General features: G+C 48.7%; 1 protein-coding gene across 3 annotated transcripts in view; it reads right to left on the reverse strand.

Moving 5' to 3' along the window:
- The window catches only part of CLSTN1 (calsyntenin 1), a gene marked incomplete at its 5' end in the record, with an annotated part of 58,640 nt that overhangs the window by 27,902 nt on the left and 14,923 nt on the right, over window positions 1-15,815 (reverse strand). The gene's annotated exons all lie outside the window — the stretch shown is intronic.

Below are 15,815 nucleotides of genomic sequence, written 5' to 3' on the forward strand. Positions count from 1 at the left end.
CAGCATGCTAATTCTAGAACTCGAAATTTCTAAATTGCTCCCTTTGGCCGTCAGCAGAATGAAGAGCCCTGGCCAGCTCCAAAGACTGAACTTTTGAATATTTAATAAATGATATTTTTAATATTTCATCATATTCAATTTGCATTATAAAATATTCATAGAAACAAGTGACTGCTGTTTCTGAAATCATCCCCCAAATCACAGATCAAAAAAAGGGACTGCCAGCCATGTTAAGAATCCCTGCCCACTTCATTTCATCCATTCTGGACCATATAGACACCACTGAAGTCTGAATACCAGCGCCGTAATTAAAGTCACGGAAGAGCAAGGCTGGTGGCTGAGCAGACCTCTGCAATGGTGGCTGTATCTGGGCTACACGCCTAATATTTTAGGACAAGGCTAGTGTTGGGGTTGCTGTGGGGTCCAGTCATTAGATGTCACCAATTTAAAAGTCAGGATAAAAAGAGCAGTCAGGGGCCTCCCTGGTGGTGCAAGGGGTTAAGCTGCCGCACTGTGAAGCTGTCCACAGCCATTGCAGCACGAGTTCGATCCCCGGCCAGGGAGCTGACCCACATGGCACAGCAGACCTCTCCTGACTCCCCGCTGCTCCCCTCAGCAGTGGATTTCAGTCAGTCTGCCTGTTCTGCTTCCCACGCTGTCTCTGGTGAATCCTCTCACCCCTGCATCCCTGGCCTGTACCCCAGCTCTTGTATGCATAAATAAATAAGCCTTTAAAACAGAAAAGAGCAGTCAACTTCAGGGTTAACTTTCCATAGAAAACTCCGTCTCCCTGGCACCATCCAACTCTGTGAGCTCCTCGTCCAGGTCACCGAGTCACAGCGGCCTGGACACCAGCTTCCATTCCGATTTACTCACTCATCAAGGGCAAGCCACTGTTTACAAAACAGACGCACGCCCTTCTAATTCCAGAATACCTCCGTTGGTTGTGTCGACCCAGTAATTACATAATGAAAATGACAGCTGAGTGTTCTAGGAGACTAACTTCACGGGTAAATCCTGGAAGACCTTACACACTTGGTTTGCAGATTCCAGCCTTTTAACCCTGGGCCTGCAGTTCCAGGACACCACCACTAGGTGGCGGGAGGCGCTTCGACAACGCGCGGCGGGGCAGGGATTTGAACTGCCCTACTGGGGTGCGGGTCGCGTGAGCAGCCCTGGTGAGAGCCGGTGTGCACAGCGACGTGTCCCCAGATACATCAGTACAGATGCTCTGGCTGGATTTTTTTTTTCTTTGAGATCACTTGGGGTATGGTGTTCCAAAACCCAAATATCAAGAGGCCCAGTCTCGTGGAAGCTCCAGGCACCCCAAGCTGACCAGGTGGGGAGGTGTCCCTCCACCACGCGGCCAGAAGCCAGCAATAGAAATAACCTGAGATGGGCCCCCAGAGGCCAGAAGAGCAAGGGGGCTGCCCAAGAACACCCTTAAAGGAGACATGCTTTCAGGGAGTCTTTCAAGCAGAACTCATGCAGGAGCACGCTCGGGTAACAAAGACATGTGCCTCGCTGCGGGATGGGGAGACGGCGAGGGATGTGTGGGGGTCTGCTGGGGAGGGGCTGAACCTGGGTGTAGGGTGAATGAGTTAACCAGGCTCTTCACACCACTGGCCTCTTGCCATCGCCTGCGGCCTTGATGGTGCTGCCGCAGGAGGTGCTTGGGCGCTGGGCGAGTGGGCCTGATGGCAGACACCTGAGCACGGGTGTGTGCGCGCATAGGTGTGCACACCTGAGCCTTGCAGTCAGGGATTTAAGGCGGCGTCACTCAGGGACCGGGAGGGCTACGGGAAGGCAGCTACGGAGGACAGGCGGTGCGGCTGCAGAAGAGGGGAGACCACGCGACAACGCCAGAGACCCAGAGAAAGCTTAAAGATTTGTGGGGGGCTGGGACGCACGGTTGCCTGCCTGCCTTCCAGCACCCCTGCCTGGCCAGAGCCAGCCTCCGTGCCTGGTTCCCCGAGAGAGCATTAAACCCTGAAAAATCCACCGAGGGCCCCGGGGTTCTCCTTGCCCGAATCCACAGTGAACCGGCCCTGTGTGTGCTGGCACTAGACTGGGTGACGGGGGTGCACAGTGAACACCCCGATTCTGAGCTGCAGTAACGAGCTCTGAGTCCTTCACCCACAAGAAGCTGTGAAAAGCTTCAAACAGTAGCATCTGGTAGAAAAAGCAGGAACCAGTTCAGACAGAACGTGGGGAGTAAATGAATTCTGTCTGCCTCACTCCCTGCATGGGGGAAACAACTGTTCAACCACCGCACCCCTGTTTCTGCAACCCTGTGAGGAGGGCATTGCGGCCCACAGCCTTGTCTCCTGTTATGAACTCCTAAGTGAAAGGTGCCCCCCAACCCGGTGCCTGCCCCATTCTCAGCAAAGAACCGGTGCCACGTTTTAGCAGTAACTCAGGGCAGGAAGACGAGGGCTAGGTTGGGGAGGGGGTGCGATCCATTTCTCCCCAAATGTACAACCTACAGGAAAGGACTCCAGTGGCCTCAGACCCTGTAGAGACCTGATTTCACCTCTTCTGTATTTAGTGAAAGGAAAGCAGAGTGACAGGTGCTACCACGCATCTGCACTTTTTTAAATGAGACTTTAATCAAGCAAAGTAACCTGCATGATAGCGCCTCACTCCCCGCCCAGCTGACCTCACTCGGGTCAATCTGGGAACTGCTCAGGTCAAGCAGTAGCCGTTCCCCCTGAGCCCGCAGAAGTCATCTTTAAATGACTCAATTTGTTTTTAAAACCAAACACTTGCAAAGAATCTCTAGACAAATTCCGTAGCTGCAGGTCTAAGGGCTTTGTCACCACGATCCCAAATAATTTAAGGAGCAAGGAAAAGATCTACAGATGAGTGTTTTGCTAGGGTGTCTCAGCCTCAGCACTAGGGCCCTCCGGGCCTTGGGGGGATAGTTAACTAGCAGCACTCACTCCTGGCCTCCGTCCACTAGAGGGGAGTAGCCCCCCCAAGTTATAAGGCCCCAGATGTCTCCAGCTATTACCCAAAACGCCCTGGTGGCCAACGCTCTCCCCAGCTCCTCGGAGAAGCACTGACTCAGACGCACCTCTTTAGGGAAAACCTAGGTTTTCCGCATTAAAATCATTATAAACTTCAAAACTGCTGATGCTAATTTATGTGTATCTATTGATGTGAGGCTCATTTTAAGAACCATTTAAAGTCACATTTCAATGTAAAGTGAATCCTTAAATTAAGCAAACAAGCAATCTTTCTCATGGTTTCTCTCTGCGCCTTCCAGCACCGTGCCCTGCTGGAAAGGCATGGGGAGGGGGGCCCTTCAAGAAGGGGAAGGGCGCCGCTGGGAGACGCTGACTGTCTCGCGGGTCCTGGTGAGGGCAGACGTGGGGCGCTGAGCCAGGGGTCCGTCGCCATGGTGCGGTAAGAGACTGGCTCTCCCTGGCGAGAAGCATGGCATGTGCAGGGCAGGGTCACGGGAGGAAGAGATGGAGAAGGCAGCAAGGATCTGGGAAGACCCCCTCATCCGGGGGGCGGGGGGAGGTCAGGACTGGGTTCCCTGTCCAGGACTGTGCGGCACTGGGCTGATGGACCAGTGTTTCCGGGCAGGACCAAAGATGAGGGACAACAGGGTGGAGAAGAATCCAGGGACTTCTGTTTTCCTTCTATCCATCCATCCATCCTCCCGCCATCCATCTACCCATGCACCCTCCCCTCTTGACTGAGCCCTGGACATTCTTTCTAGGTGCAGAAGAAATAAGTGCATGAAACAGACCCTGCTCACCCAGAGCTCGAGTCGCGGTTGGCTGAATTAATTTTAAGCACATTTTGCAAAGGAATTCTTAGGGAGCAAAGCCACACTTGCTAGAATGCCAACTTTTCAAGCTGAAGAGGGGCCTTCTAATTACTCCTCTAAATTCCAAGCAAGTTTTTTTTTTTTTTTAATTGTGGTAAAATAGGGCTTCCCCGGTGGCGCAGCGGTTGAGAGCTGGGCTGCGAAGCTGCTGGCAGCCTCTGCAGCGCTGGATTGATCCCCGGGCACGGGCGAGGGTCCCATATGGCGTGTGGGACCCGCTGCTCCCCTCAGCAGTGTATTTCGTCAATCTGCTTGTTCTGTTCCCTGCTCTGGCTCTGGTGAATTCTCTCACCCTCCCGCACTTCTGACTGTACCCAGTGCTTGCGTAAATAAATAAAAAATAAATAAAATAAAAAAATTTAAAAATTGTGGTAAAATACACATAATAAAGTTTACCTTCTTAGCCATGTTTAAGGGTACTGTTCAATGGTGTTTCTGCATTTACACTGTATACAGCAATCACCACTCCCATCTTCCTACCTCGCACCTTGCAAAACTGAAACCATGTCCCCAAATCAAACAACTTCCCACCCCCAGGCCCTGGCACCCACTTCCTGTCCTGTGAATACAATTACTGGAGGCACCTCAGGAAAGTAGGTATCTGTCTTTTTGTTACTATTTTAGTCCACTAAGCACCATGTCCTCAAGGTTCACCCATGTCACAGCGTGACAGAATGTCCTTTGTACAGCTGAGTAATATTCCACCATGTGTAGCTGCCACAATTACCCAATCACCCATCAATGGACACCCGGGTTGCTGCCTCCTCTTGGCTCTTGTCTATGATGCTGTTACCAGCATGGGTGTGCTGGTATTTACTCAACACTTCGCCTGATCTTTCTAGTCTTTTAGGTCTATGCCCAGAGTGGGGATGGGGTGGGGTTGGGGGTTCTGGATCCCATGGTAATCCTCTCCATTTTCTGAGGAATGTCTACACTGTTTTCCAATAGGGGCCACACCACTTGACAGTCCTGCCACGGGCACAGAGGGTCAGGTTTCTCTGCATTCTACCAACACTTGTTCTTTTTCTGGCTTTTCACAGTAGCCACCCTAATGGAAGTGGCCGAACACATTTTACACCCAATCATTTGACCTTTTCATATAACATAAGATATAAACAGTAGAATAAGGAACCCTGTGTGTCTGTGGCTCTACCACTCCGGGGAAAATCTTATTTTGCTCACACACCAATTTCCAATGATTTCAAAGAATCCCAGACAGCAGTTAACTTCAGCCCTCAGTGCATCAGCAGACTCCTCCAAAAGATACTGGTTCTTTTTTTAACTAAACATAATGGCATCATCCCCTGAAAACTTCACAATTATTTAATAACATGAAATCCAGTTGGGATTCACACCCATTTCATTGTTTATCAGATAATTTAGCTCCAAACTCTTCTCCACAGAGTGAGTGTTGCCTCATTATACATTCCCCGTTCACAAAGAGAAAACTTTGAATCACTCATCACACCTGAGCAGCGCTGCTTTCCTGGTCCACATCTTGATGCTCCTGACCAGGCTAAAAATCCTCTCTGGCCCTAACTTGCTGGGTTTTTATCATGAGTGGGTGTCAGATGCTGTCCAGTGCTATTTCTGTAGCAACACGATTGGGTGGTTTTTCTTCTTGAAGCTGTTGATGTTGTTTTGTGTACATGGAATAAATCCCATTGGGTCAAGGTGTCTAACCCCTTTTATACATTGCTGGATTTTATCTGCTAATATTTTATTGAGGACTTTTTAAAAGTGTCTTTATTAAGAGGCCTCCCTGGTGGTGCAGGGGTTAAAGTCTCAGCACTATGAAGCTATACCAGCCACTGCAGCGTGAGTTCGATCCCTGGCCAGGGAGCTGAACTGCATGGCGCAGCAGACCTCTCCTGTCTCCCCGCTGCTCCCCTCAGCAGTGGATTTCAGGAGATCTGCCTGTTTTGCTCCCCACTCTGTCTCTGGTGAATCCTCTTACCCTCCCACCTCTGGCCTACACCCCAGTTCTTGTATGCATAAATAATCTTTTTTTAAAAATCTTTATTGAAATTGTCATTTAAAAATGTTGGGTTTTTAAAATGACATTTTAAAAATGTCAGTATATTTCAATTCACTGCTGTTTTAATGTTTTAACCTGAAAGTTGAATCTATCCAGCTTTGTATATTCAACATGAAACAAGGCATGTCTCCTGAGCACTGACGTTGTCCCTGGTGCTCAATCCTGCTTACCACGAAGCCTGGTTTTCTGAAGGCTCTAGTTAGGTGATTAGAAGGAAGAGTAACCGTCACCATGCTATTTCTGAGAAATTAGGGTGTGATGTGCATTTGAAAATTAGGATTTAAAAAAAAAAAAAAACCTAGTGAGATTAATGCTTCTGATGTTAAGCCTGGGTTAGATACAGCCCCCCAGCCCCGACAGACAGCGGCTGCCGATCTGCTGCTCACGCGGCAGGAATCCCAACACCACCTGAGAGAACCCAGTGAAAGCGGCACCTCCTGCCCGAAGATATTGCAGAGACAGAAGAAACACCTGGCAGGTTTTAAGGGCCCCAAACACCTGCTGAAGCCAGAGTCACTGCTCCCCCGCAAGTGAAAGCTCTAGTAACGGCCCCAGAAGTCGGTGTCTTCGTCCTGCGCACTCCGCGAGGCTGGAAATCAAACTGCAGAACCAGGTTCTTTAATGCTGGTGGTTCTCAAGTTTTACTTTATTTATTTATTTTTTTTTTAATGTGACCAAAGTACTTTTATTTATTTATTTATTTTTAAAGAGGCATGTTTTCTATTTATTTTATTTATTTATTTTTTGTTTGTTTGTTTGTTTGTACATGCACTGGGTACAGTCAGAAGCGCGGAAGGGTGAGAGAATTCACCAGAGTCAGAGCGGGGAGCAGAGCAGGCAGAAGGACCGAAGTACACTGCTGGGGGGAGCAGCGGGCGGCAGGAGAGGTCTGCACGCCATGTGGGACCCTCCTCCAGTGGCCGGGGAGCAGCCGGGGATCGAACCGGTGCCGCAGAGGCCGCAGGCAGCTTCGCAACCCAGCGCTCAACCGCTGCGCCACTGGGGAGCCCCATCAAGTTTTACTTTATTTCACGATCTTTAGTAGCAGTCTCTTAACACTTGATGGCGACTGCCCCGCATGCCACCTCCGGAAAGAGACCAAGGAGGAAAGAGAAATAAGCTGCGACCTTGCTGCTGCACCTCCAGGGCCCGAGGCTAGTGACAGAGGAAGGCCGACAGGAACGCGTCAATCTGAAGGTGAAAAGAGGAATGTGCCCTGAATGATGGGGAGACGCGTGAGAGATGACGGTAGAAACACTGCTTTAAAAGCAAAAAATGAAACTCCCAAGGAAGTTGCTTTCATCGTGTTCCTCCACTTTCAGAGCAGTGCACTCCCACGGAGCAGTCACACAACTCAACATTCTGACTTCACTGTTCAGGAGCAAGACGCAAGGGAACTGGACGTGTGGGTGGATGGATGGGGATGGATGTGGGTGTGCAGTCGGGCAACCAGGCGTAGGGGTCCTGGGGGGCCGGGAGGCTGGGAAGCCTCCAGCCAATCTTTAGACTGTTCTCTGAGCTCTGGAGTTCTCTCTCCCCCATCATGTCATGGTCTCGCCTCTTCTGTGGTCATGCTGCTCATCCTCCTGCTGCCACCGCAGCTTTTAGCCCCACCTCCAGGCTCAGGTGTGCACACTTGCCCATGCGCGCACACCCTTACTCCAAGTGTCCACACTCAGGCACATGTGATGCACACCCACACTCCCAAGCAACTTCTGCGTTAACATGATCGAGGCCGCAGGTGACGGCCACAGACACTAGTGATGTAAAAGCCCGAGGAGCTCGTTTACCCTACAGGGTGGGGCGGGTGGGTGGATGGATGCGTAACGCAAGCTTTTCCTTCTTTAAACAAGGTCCAGGAGTGCTGAGCAGCGGGCCTGCTGAAACCCGCCCGCACCATCTGCAACGGAGTGTAACAACTGACCCTGAGCCATCCAGAGGGCTAACAAATTTTATTCACTATGATCAGGAATGTATGTATTTTAAGGAAGGCTCAGAAAATCATTTACTGTTTACATTTTTAAAGAGGCAACCCTTCAGTTACCCCGCATCTCATTTTTTTTTACCACTCAGATTTCCACAGAGTTATATTTAACTTTCCCAAGTAACCTGATGCCACATCCACACACTCAGCTAGTAAGCAAATGAAACCCTTGACTCGCCTGAGGCTCAGAAGTCAGTTACTTTTCTATTCAAACTCTGTTCTACTCACTATGAAGATTTATGCCAAAAAACTAACAGGCCAGGCACCGACCCAAAACATGACGGGCTAGTCGGACAGTAACGTCTGTGTTCCCTGTGGACTTCAGTCCCCGAGCTTCAAAAACAAGCCCCTCACGCCCTGACTGAGAGCCTGAGCTTCTGCACAGGCCTTCCGGTGGCTCCAAAGGTGGGGGAACCCCTAAACTGAGGAAACAGAAGTTCCCTCAGGACTTGGCTATAATGGGAGAGGAATGGTCCTGGGGTCACAGGATGCCTCTCGGCACTATAGAGAGCACCCCGCAGCCTCCCCTGGCCCCTGACCAGACTCAGAACCCCGCTCCTGCAGCAGGAGCCCAGCCTGGAGCTCGGGTGTCCTGGGCTGACCCCACAGACCCCAGAGGGGACCCTCGTGGGTGGTGCCTGAAAAGGAAGCACCATTAGCAGGCCAACACCCCGGGGAACCAGGGAGTCCTCTTGGACCCAGGTGAGTGGACAGTAGGGGTCAGGTACGGGGTCGGGGATCCCCATGAGCTTCTCTCAAGCTCTGCTCCTGCAGGCAGTAGCTGTGTGTGTGGAGACTGTGTGGAGCACTTCAGGACTAAGTTTTATGAGGAGTGAAAGGGGGGAGGAGGGAACTGGAGGCGTCCCCCGCCTTCCCACGCTTCTCGCTGCCCTCTGGAGAGAGGGAACTGGAGCGACTTCATTTCCTGGAGCCCGCAAGGGGAGGGGGACCCGGCCACAGGGCCAAGAATGTGCCAGATGCTCCCCCCAGCAGGGGCCCCACTGGGTGGTATGGGGGCCTTTGGGCCGTCCTCCCTCTGCTGAGCCCCCCAGTCGGGCGGCCTGAGGCCGGGCAGGTGTGGCTGGAGCTTCAGGCGATTCTGACCACCCAGCTCAGCAACCTATCAGGACGGCTCATGAGCAGCGGCCTCTGGGAGTCCTCTGGTAAGAGCAAGTGGGCAGTCTTCACTGGTGCTGTCTCAAGTTCATGCTTTGCCCTCCACAGGTGCCCCCACAGAGCCCCCCTATTTTACGAGGGCCCCGCCTCTTCTAGGACATCATGACTGGCAGCTGCCTAGACACTGGCTCCTTGGTTTTGTTTTAACAAGCTCATCTCACATGTGGTTGTTGCTTCTCTGAAATGTAACCGGTAGCATCTCTCACCGGCGAAGCGGCACAATATGGCGAACTTGATCCCCAGTGTCCCTCCACGCCGTGCTGCCCACGCCGTGCTGCGCAGGCCCCTACCAGGTCCGAGGGCACCGGCGCAGGCCAGGGCTCCCCGCACTCCTGCGCCCGTCCCCTCCAGCAGAACACGTGTCCAGGGTTTCCTGATGTCTGTCTGCACCAAATCAAGACTCACCTGGGCCAACTCTGCCCTACTTCCTAAGCGCGCTCAGGCTGACCAGCTCGCTGAGAAACCAACTTGAGCTGGATGCTAATGGAGAATGACTTAAGTACCCACACTGACATTTTGCACAGAACTTCAGTGAGCTAATATAAAAATAGTAACTAAGGTAAGAAATGCAGGCAGCCTGCAAGCTGGCAGGAAAAAATAATTTTGGAACAGAGCCCTCTCACACCTCTCAGTCTACATCTTATATGCAGGGAAATTATTCAGAGCATGTAATTTGGATACGGTTCCAAATTCTATTTAGCTTTTAATAATAGAATTAAAATATTAAAAATGCAGCATGACAGGAACAAACCTCACTATTAGTACATTTCAAGTCCCTGACTTGCACCTCTGGTCATTGGCACTTGTAACGCACGTCAAGCAGAAATCTATGCACAAAGTACATGCCGTGATTTCCTTAATTTGCCTATTTTGCAACATTATCAGAAAATACAGGCCAGGTCTGCCCTTTTCTTTCTTCTTTCTCGTCATATTTGTCTTAAGTTAAAAAAGGACAGGGTGCAGTCCTGAATCTTAAGGTAACAGTCCAGGGGTGATTTTCCAGATTCTGCATGTGTTTTTTTTTTAAGTCTCCTGACCTTCATACACAATGGAAAACTTTATCAAACATAGCTGGAAAAGGCCACATGGTATTCATGCCGGGCCGACATTCACAATTGATGTAAAGTTCCTAACAGCTGTCACCCAAGAGCTGTCAGAAATTGACTCCATTGTCTAACAAATCCATTGTAGACAATCGGGGGAAAAAAAAAAATCAAGAATCTGTCCTTCTTCCCCTGTTTTTGCTCCTTGATTGCTTATGTTCCTGCAATACTAGGGATAACAAAAGGTTTTACAAGAGTTCTTACATTATTTAAAAAATAAACATTTTAATGATAAACACAGACAACGTAACAGCTCAGTCTTATTTTGCCACTGACTCTCTCAAGAAGTGTGTTTATTTTTATTAGAAAGAGCAGAGTCGGGGCCTCCCTGGTGTCACGAGGGGTTAAGACACAACCTATGAAGCAATCTGCAGCCTCTGCAGCACGAGTTCAATCCACGGTCAGCCAGGGAACTACACATATGGCACAGCAGACCTCTCCTGTCTTGCCCCACTGCTCCCCTCAGCAGCGTATTTTGGTCAGTCTGCCTGTTCTGTTCCCCACTCTGTCTTTGGTGAATCCTCTCACCCCCCGCATCTCTGGCCTGTACCCCAGCTCTTATACGCATAAATAAATAAATCTTTTTAAAAAAATGAGCAAAGTCAACATAACAACGGGAGAACTGAGTGAGGTCTGAGGCTGGACGACATGGATGAGGAGAGAAGGTCCCACGTCCTCTGGTTACTTCAGGTGTTTTAAACACCAGGACACTGAGAAAACTTACTGATGGGAGTGCTAACCTACACTAATGTTGGTCTTTAATGTTGGTTGGATGAGATGTATTTTATTTATGCATATAAGAACTGGGGTGCAATCAGGTGTGCGGGAGAGTGAGAGACAGAGTGGGGAGCAGAACATGTGGATCCACTGAAATCCACTGCTGAGGGGAGCATCAGGGAGACTGGAGAGGTCTGCCGTGCCATGTGGGTCAGTTCCCTGCCCGGGGATCGAACTCATGCTGCAGTGGCTGACGCTAGCTTCATAGTGCTGAAGCTTAGCCCCTTGCGCCAGCAGGGAAGCCCAAGAAATCTGCAAAGATTGTAGCATCTGGATTTTCAAAATCGGAAAATGAATATCGTAAACTATATTTGCATGAGTTTCACATTAATCATGGGCAAAATCCCAGGTTGGCTTTTGTGCCTTAGAGAAGGAAATGGAGTCAGAGGCTGTGTTCATGAGATCAAGGAACCTACTACATTGTCTACTGGGAGACACTGGACACGCCATCCGCTACACCTGATCAGTGAATGCCAAGCAGCCTAATAACAGTTTTATCTAATAAGCCACAACTTGCATGAAAATCTAGAAATAGCTTAGTGGCCTGGGGCAGGCTGCCGGCCAGGCCTCCCCTGTGAGCTTCCTGTGACTGCGACTGACAGGGCAAAATGAAAACAATGGGTGGATTTACAATAGGCTGACCTTTGGGCTACTGCAAAAGGTCACAGAAATGTGTACCCAGGAGCCTGCAACCGTCTCTGGTAACATTTCAAGGTTGCAGACTTGGTTGGCTTTCTTCCACATGACACCAAATTCGTCCATGATACAGAGCCAGAAGGGACAGATGGCACGTGGGACGGAGTGTGGACCACACACAATGCAGAGGACTGTGAGGCTTGCACGAGATGGGTCCCAAGTTAGAAGACAGAAGCATGGACCCGGGGTTCAGGCGAGATAAAGTCGGTGCGATGAAGCAGCTGAGAAGCTTACACTAGGGTGCCAGCCATGTGGCACCCTGACTCTGCTCCTGCCAGGGAACTCCACCAAACTCTCTGTGCCATCTTCAAGGTGGGGGCTACACCACGGAGCACCCAAGGAAAAGCCAAGCAAGTCGGCCAGCGGAGACTCTGGAAACAAAGCCACCTGAACAACAGCTGAAAGACAGAGGATGCTTCACTCTGAGTCAAAGTCGGTGTGGGGGGGATGGGAGAGGCCACTCGCTTTGCTGGTGGGAATGCAGAATGGCTGGCACTGCTTGGCAGTGGTTCCTCAATAAATTTAACACAGAATTACCATCAGTCCCAAGAGCTCCACTCCAGGCGGTATACTCAAATTCTCACATGTGGACATTCATGATAGGGAGAAGCAACCCCAAATGTCCACCTAAGGATGGTGGCAGACAAAAAACAAGGTACATCCCCACAATGGATGTTATCCAACCTTTAAAAGAAATGAAGTTTCGGGCCTCCCTGGTGGTACAGGGGTTAAAGTCTCAGCACTATGAAGCTATCATCAGCCGCTGCTGCACGAGTTCGATCCCTGGCCAGGGAGCTGACCTACATGGCGCAGCAGACCTCTCCTGTCTCCCCGCTGCTCCCCTCAGCAGTGTATTTCAGTGGATCCATCTGTTCTGCTCCCCACTCTGTCTCTGGTGAATCCTCTTACCCCCCACACCTCTGGCCTGTACCAGCGCTGTATGCATAAATAAAAGTAAATCTTTAGGGCCTCCCTGCTGGCACAAGGGGTTATGCACTGCGCTATGAAGCAATATGCAGCCTCTGCAGCATGAGTTCGATCCCCGGCAGGACAGGGAGCTACCCACATGGCGCAGCAGACCTCTCCTGTCTCGCCTACTGTTCCCCTCAGCAGTGTATTTCAGATGCTTTTTCTGCTCCCCACTCCGTCTCTGGTGAATCCTCTCACCCCCTGCATCTCTGGCCTGTGCCCCAGCTCTTGTATGCATAATAAATAAATAAATAAATAAATCTTTAAAAAATAATAATTAATAAATAATAAATAAATCTTAAAAAAATAGTAAATCTTTAAAAAAAAGAAATGAAGTTTCGTGTTATCATGGGATGAACCTCAAAAACATGCTAATTGAAAGAAGCCAGATGTAAAAGTGTGCATTATTGTATGATGCCAATGTGAAATATCCAGGATAATTACATCCATAGACACGAAAGGGGTTGCCAAGGACGGGAGGGGGGAACAAGGGGTACAAGGGTACTGTTAATGGTTCTAAGGTTTTCTTCTGGAGGGATATAATGTTTTGGAACTGGATGGAAGTGGTGACCGCTCAGGATTGTGAGTATACTAAATGCCACCTAATTGAACTCTTTAAGATGTTATGTGGAGAATTTCTAGTTTCTAGTCCAGCTTGGAAGGGGCTCAGAAGTCACCACTTCTGTCCTAACAAGTGAAAAATACAACAAAATGAAACATCAACTCATCTTAGATTCACCAGAGAAGAGAGGTCCCAGGGCAAACCACTACCCCCAAAACTGTAGAGACAGACAAGGAAATACAGAGACAGAATCACAGTGTTCCAGAGCAGGAACCAAGCCAGGGAGGGCACGGGACACAGCCGGTCATCTGAAGCCCCGACACATCCACAAGCTTTACCTCCAGGAGCCCAAACAGGTCCTCACAGCAAACACAGGAGAGAATCACCCTTGAGCTTGCAGCAGAGGGAAACACACCAGAGCATTCCGTTCCTAACAAGGCCTGCCCTTAGGAGAGCCTGCCCTGCTGGGGTTTCATCAGACAGGATCTCTGCACACAGCGGGAAACAAGGACTCCAGCCCACCCCAGCCACCCACCTGGGCCTGGGAGCACCAGTGAGTTTCGCAGATGGGGGCACAGACTGAGCCGGGACCTTGGCACCGCAGAACACGTCCCCTCCTCCCCACCCACCTTGCGCTCCATTACCAGATGCCTGCTAACCAGAGTTCCTTGCACCCCATACGTTATGTCCAGCTTTCAGCAAAAAATCACAAGGCATACTAAAAAGCAAAAACCCCATCTGAAAGCTGGAACAGGAGCATAAGAACCAGAGTCAGATACAGCAGGAGTATGGAATTATCAGGTCAGGAACTTTATGAAACCACAGGAATATGCTATAAGTTTAATGGAAAAAGTAAACAACAGGACTCGAAGGATAAGCAGCAAGATGAAAATGCTAAATAATAAACAAACACTAGGAATCAAGAGCAATGTAACACGAAGAATGCCTTTGGTGGGCTGGCTTACTAGTACCTGGACACAGCTGAGGATGCACTCTCTGAACGCGAGGCTATAATAACAGAAACTTACAAAAAACATAAAATAGAGAGGAAAAAAAGCAAACAACAACAACAACAAAATATCCAAGAACTGTCAGGCAACTATAACATGGGCAGAATCAGAGAATCAGGAAAACCTAATCAAGAAGGAAGCAAAAGAAGCAACATTTGAAACAACAATGTCAGAATTTCCCCCAAATCAATGTCAAACACCAAACCACAGATCTAAGAAGCTCATAATAGATGCAACTACCATAACCAAAAAAATCCTATGCCCACACACATATTATTCGAATTGCAGATAATCAAAGACAAAGAAAACATCTTGACTGAATCCCAAAGGGGAAAGCATGTAACTGTAAAGGGAAGAGGGTAAGAACTACCTCTGACTCCTCAGAATTCATGCAGTCAAGAAGAGAGTAAAGAGAAATATCTCAAGTGTGAAGAGGAAAAAGCCCAACTAAGCATTCTTTGAAATTATCCTGCAAAAGTGAAGGAAAAATACTTTCTCAGACAAACCGCAATCAAGGGGATTTATTGTCGCCAGCAGACTTGTCTTATAAGCAACGTTATAAGCTGTTCTTCAGAAAGAAGGAAAATTATATAAATCAGAATCTTCTAGCTACATTAAGAACAGTAAAGAATGAAAAAGTAAAGGTGAAATAAAATCTTTTCTTTTTCTTATTCTTAATTGGTTTAAAACATGTTTGTTTGACATAAAAATAGCAACAATGGAATTATGTACACTGACATGTATCTAGACAGGCTTCCGCACACGTCTGTGTAGGTTATAGGGTATAAAAGACATTCATTGCTATGATGACAGCAATGATATAACGAGGGAGAAGAATCAGGAATATTATGTTATAAGGTACTCAGATTACCTGTGAAGTGGATTAGTGTTATTTGAAAGGGGAGTTGGATCAGTTGTAAATATACAGTGGAAACTCTAGGGCAACCACTTAAAAAATTTTTTAAAAAGTATATTCAATATGCTAAGAGAGAAAAAAGAAAATGAAATCACATAAAATGCTTGATTAAAACCACAAAAGGCAGGGCCTCCCCGGTGGCGCAGTGGTTGAGCTCTGGGTTGCGAAGCTGCCCGCAGCCTCTGCAGCGCCGGTTCGACCCCCGGCTGCCGGGCGAGGGTCCCACATGGCACACCAGACCTCTCCTGCCGCCCGCTGCTCCCCTCAGCAGTGTACGTCAGTCCTTCTGCCTGCTCTGCTCCCCGCTCTGGCTCTCTGGCTCTGGTGAATTCTCTCACCCTCCCGCGCTTCTGACTGTACCCAGTGCTTGTATAAATAAATAAATAATAAATCTTTTTAAAAAAACACAAAAGGCAGAAAAAGGAACAAAGAACAAGGGTAACAAATAGAAAGCAATCACAAATATGAGGTAACAAATATGATGTATATTAAAGTAACCACCTCAATAATCACTGTGAACATCAAAGGCCTAAATACACCAATTAAAGGACAGAGATTGCCCAGGTGAATTAAAAAACAAACCAATACCCATGTATATGTTGCCTGCAAAAGACTCCCTTGAAATTCAAAGACATAGATTAAAAATAAAGAGATAAGAAAGACATAATCCTAACTTAAAAAAACAAGAGTTGCTAAATGAATTGCAGACAGAGCCAACTTCAAAGCAAGAAATGTTACCAGGG

This window comes from Talpa europaea, assembly GCF_964194135.1.
Source record: "Talpa europaea genome assembly, chromosome: 9".
Taxonomy (NCBI): domain Eukaryota; kingdom Metazoa; phylum Chordata; class Mammalia; order Eulipotyphla; family Talpidae; genus Talpa; species Talpa europaea.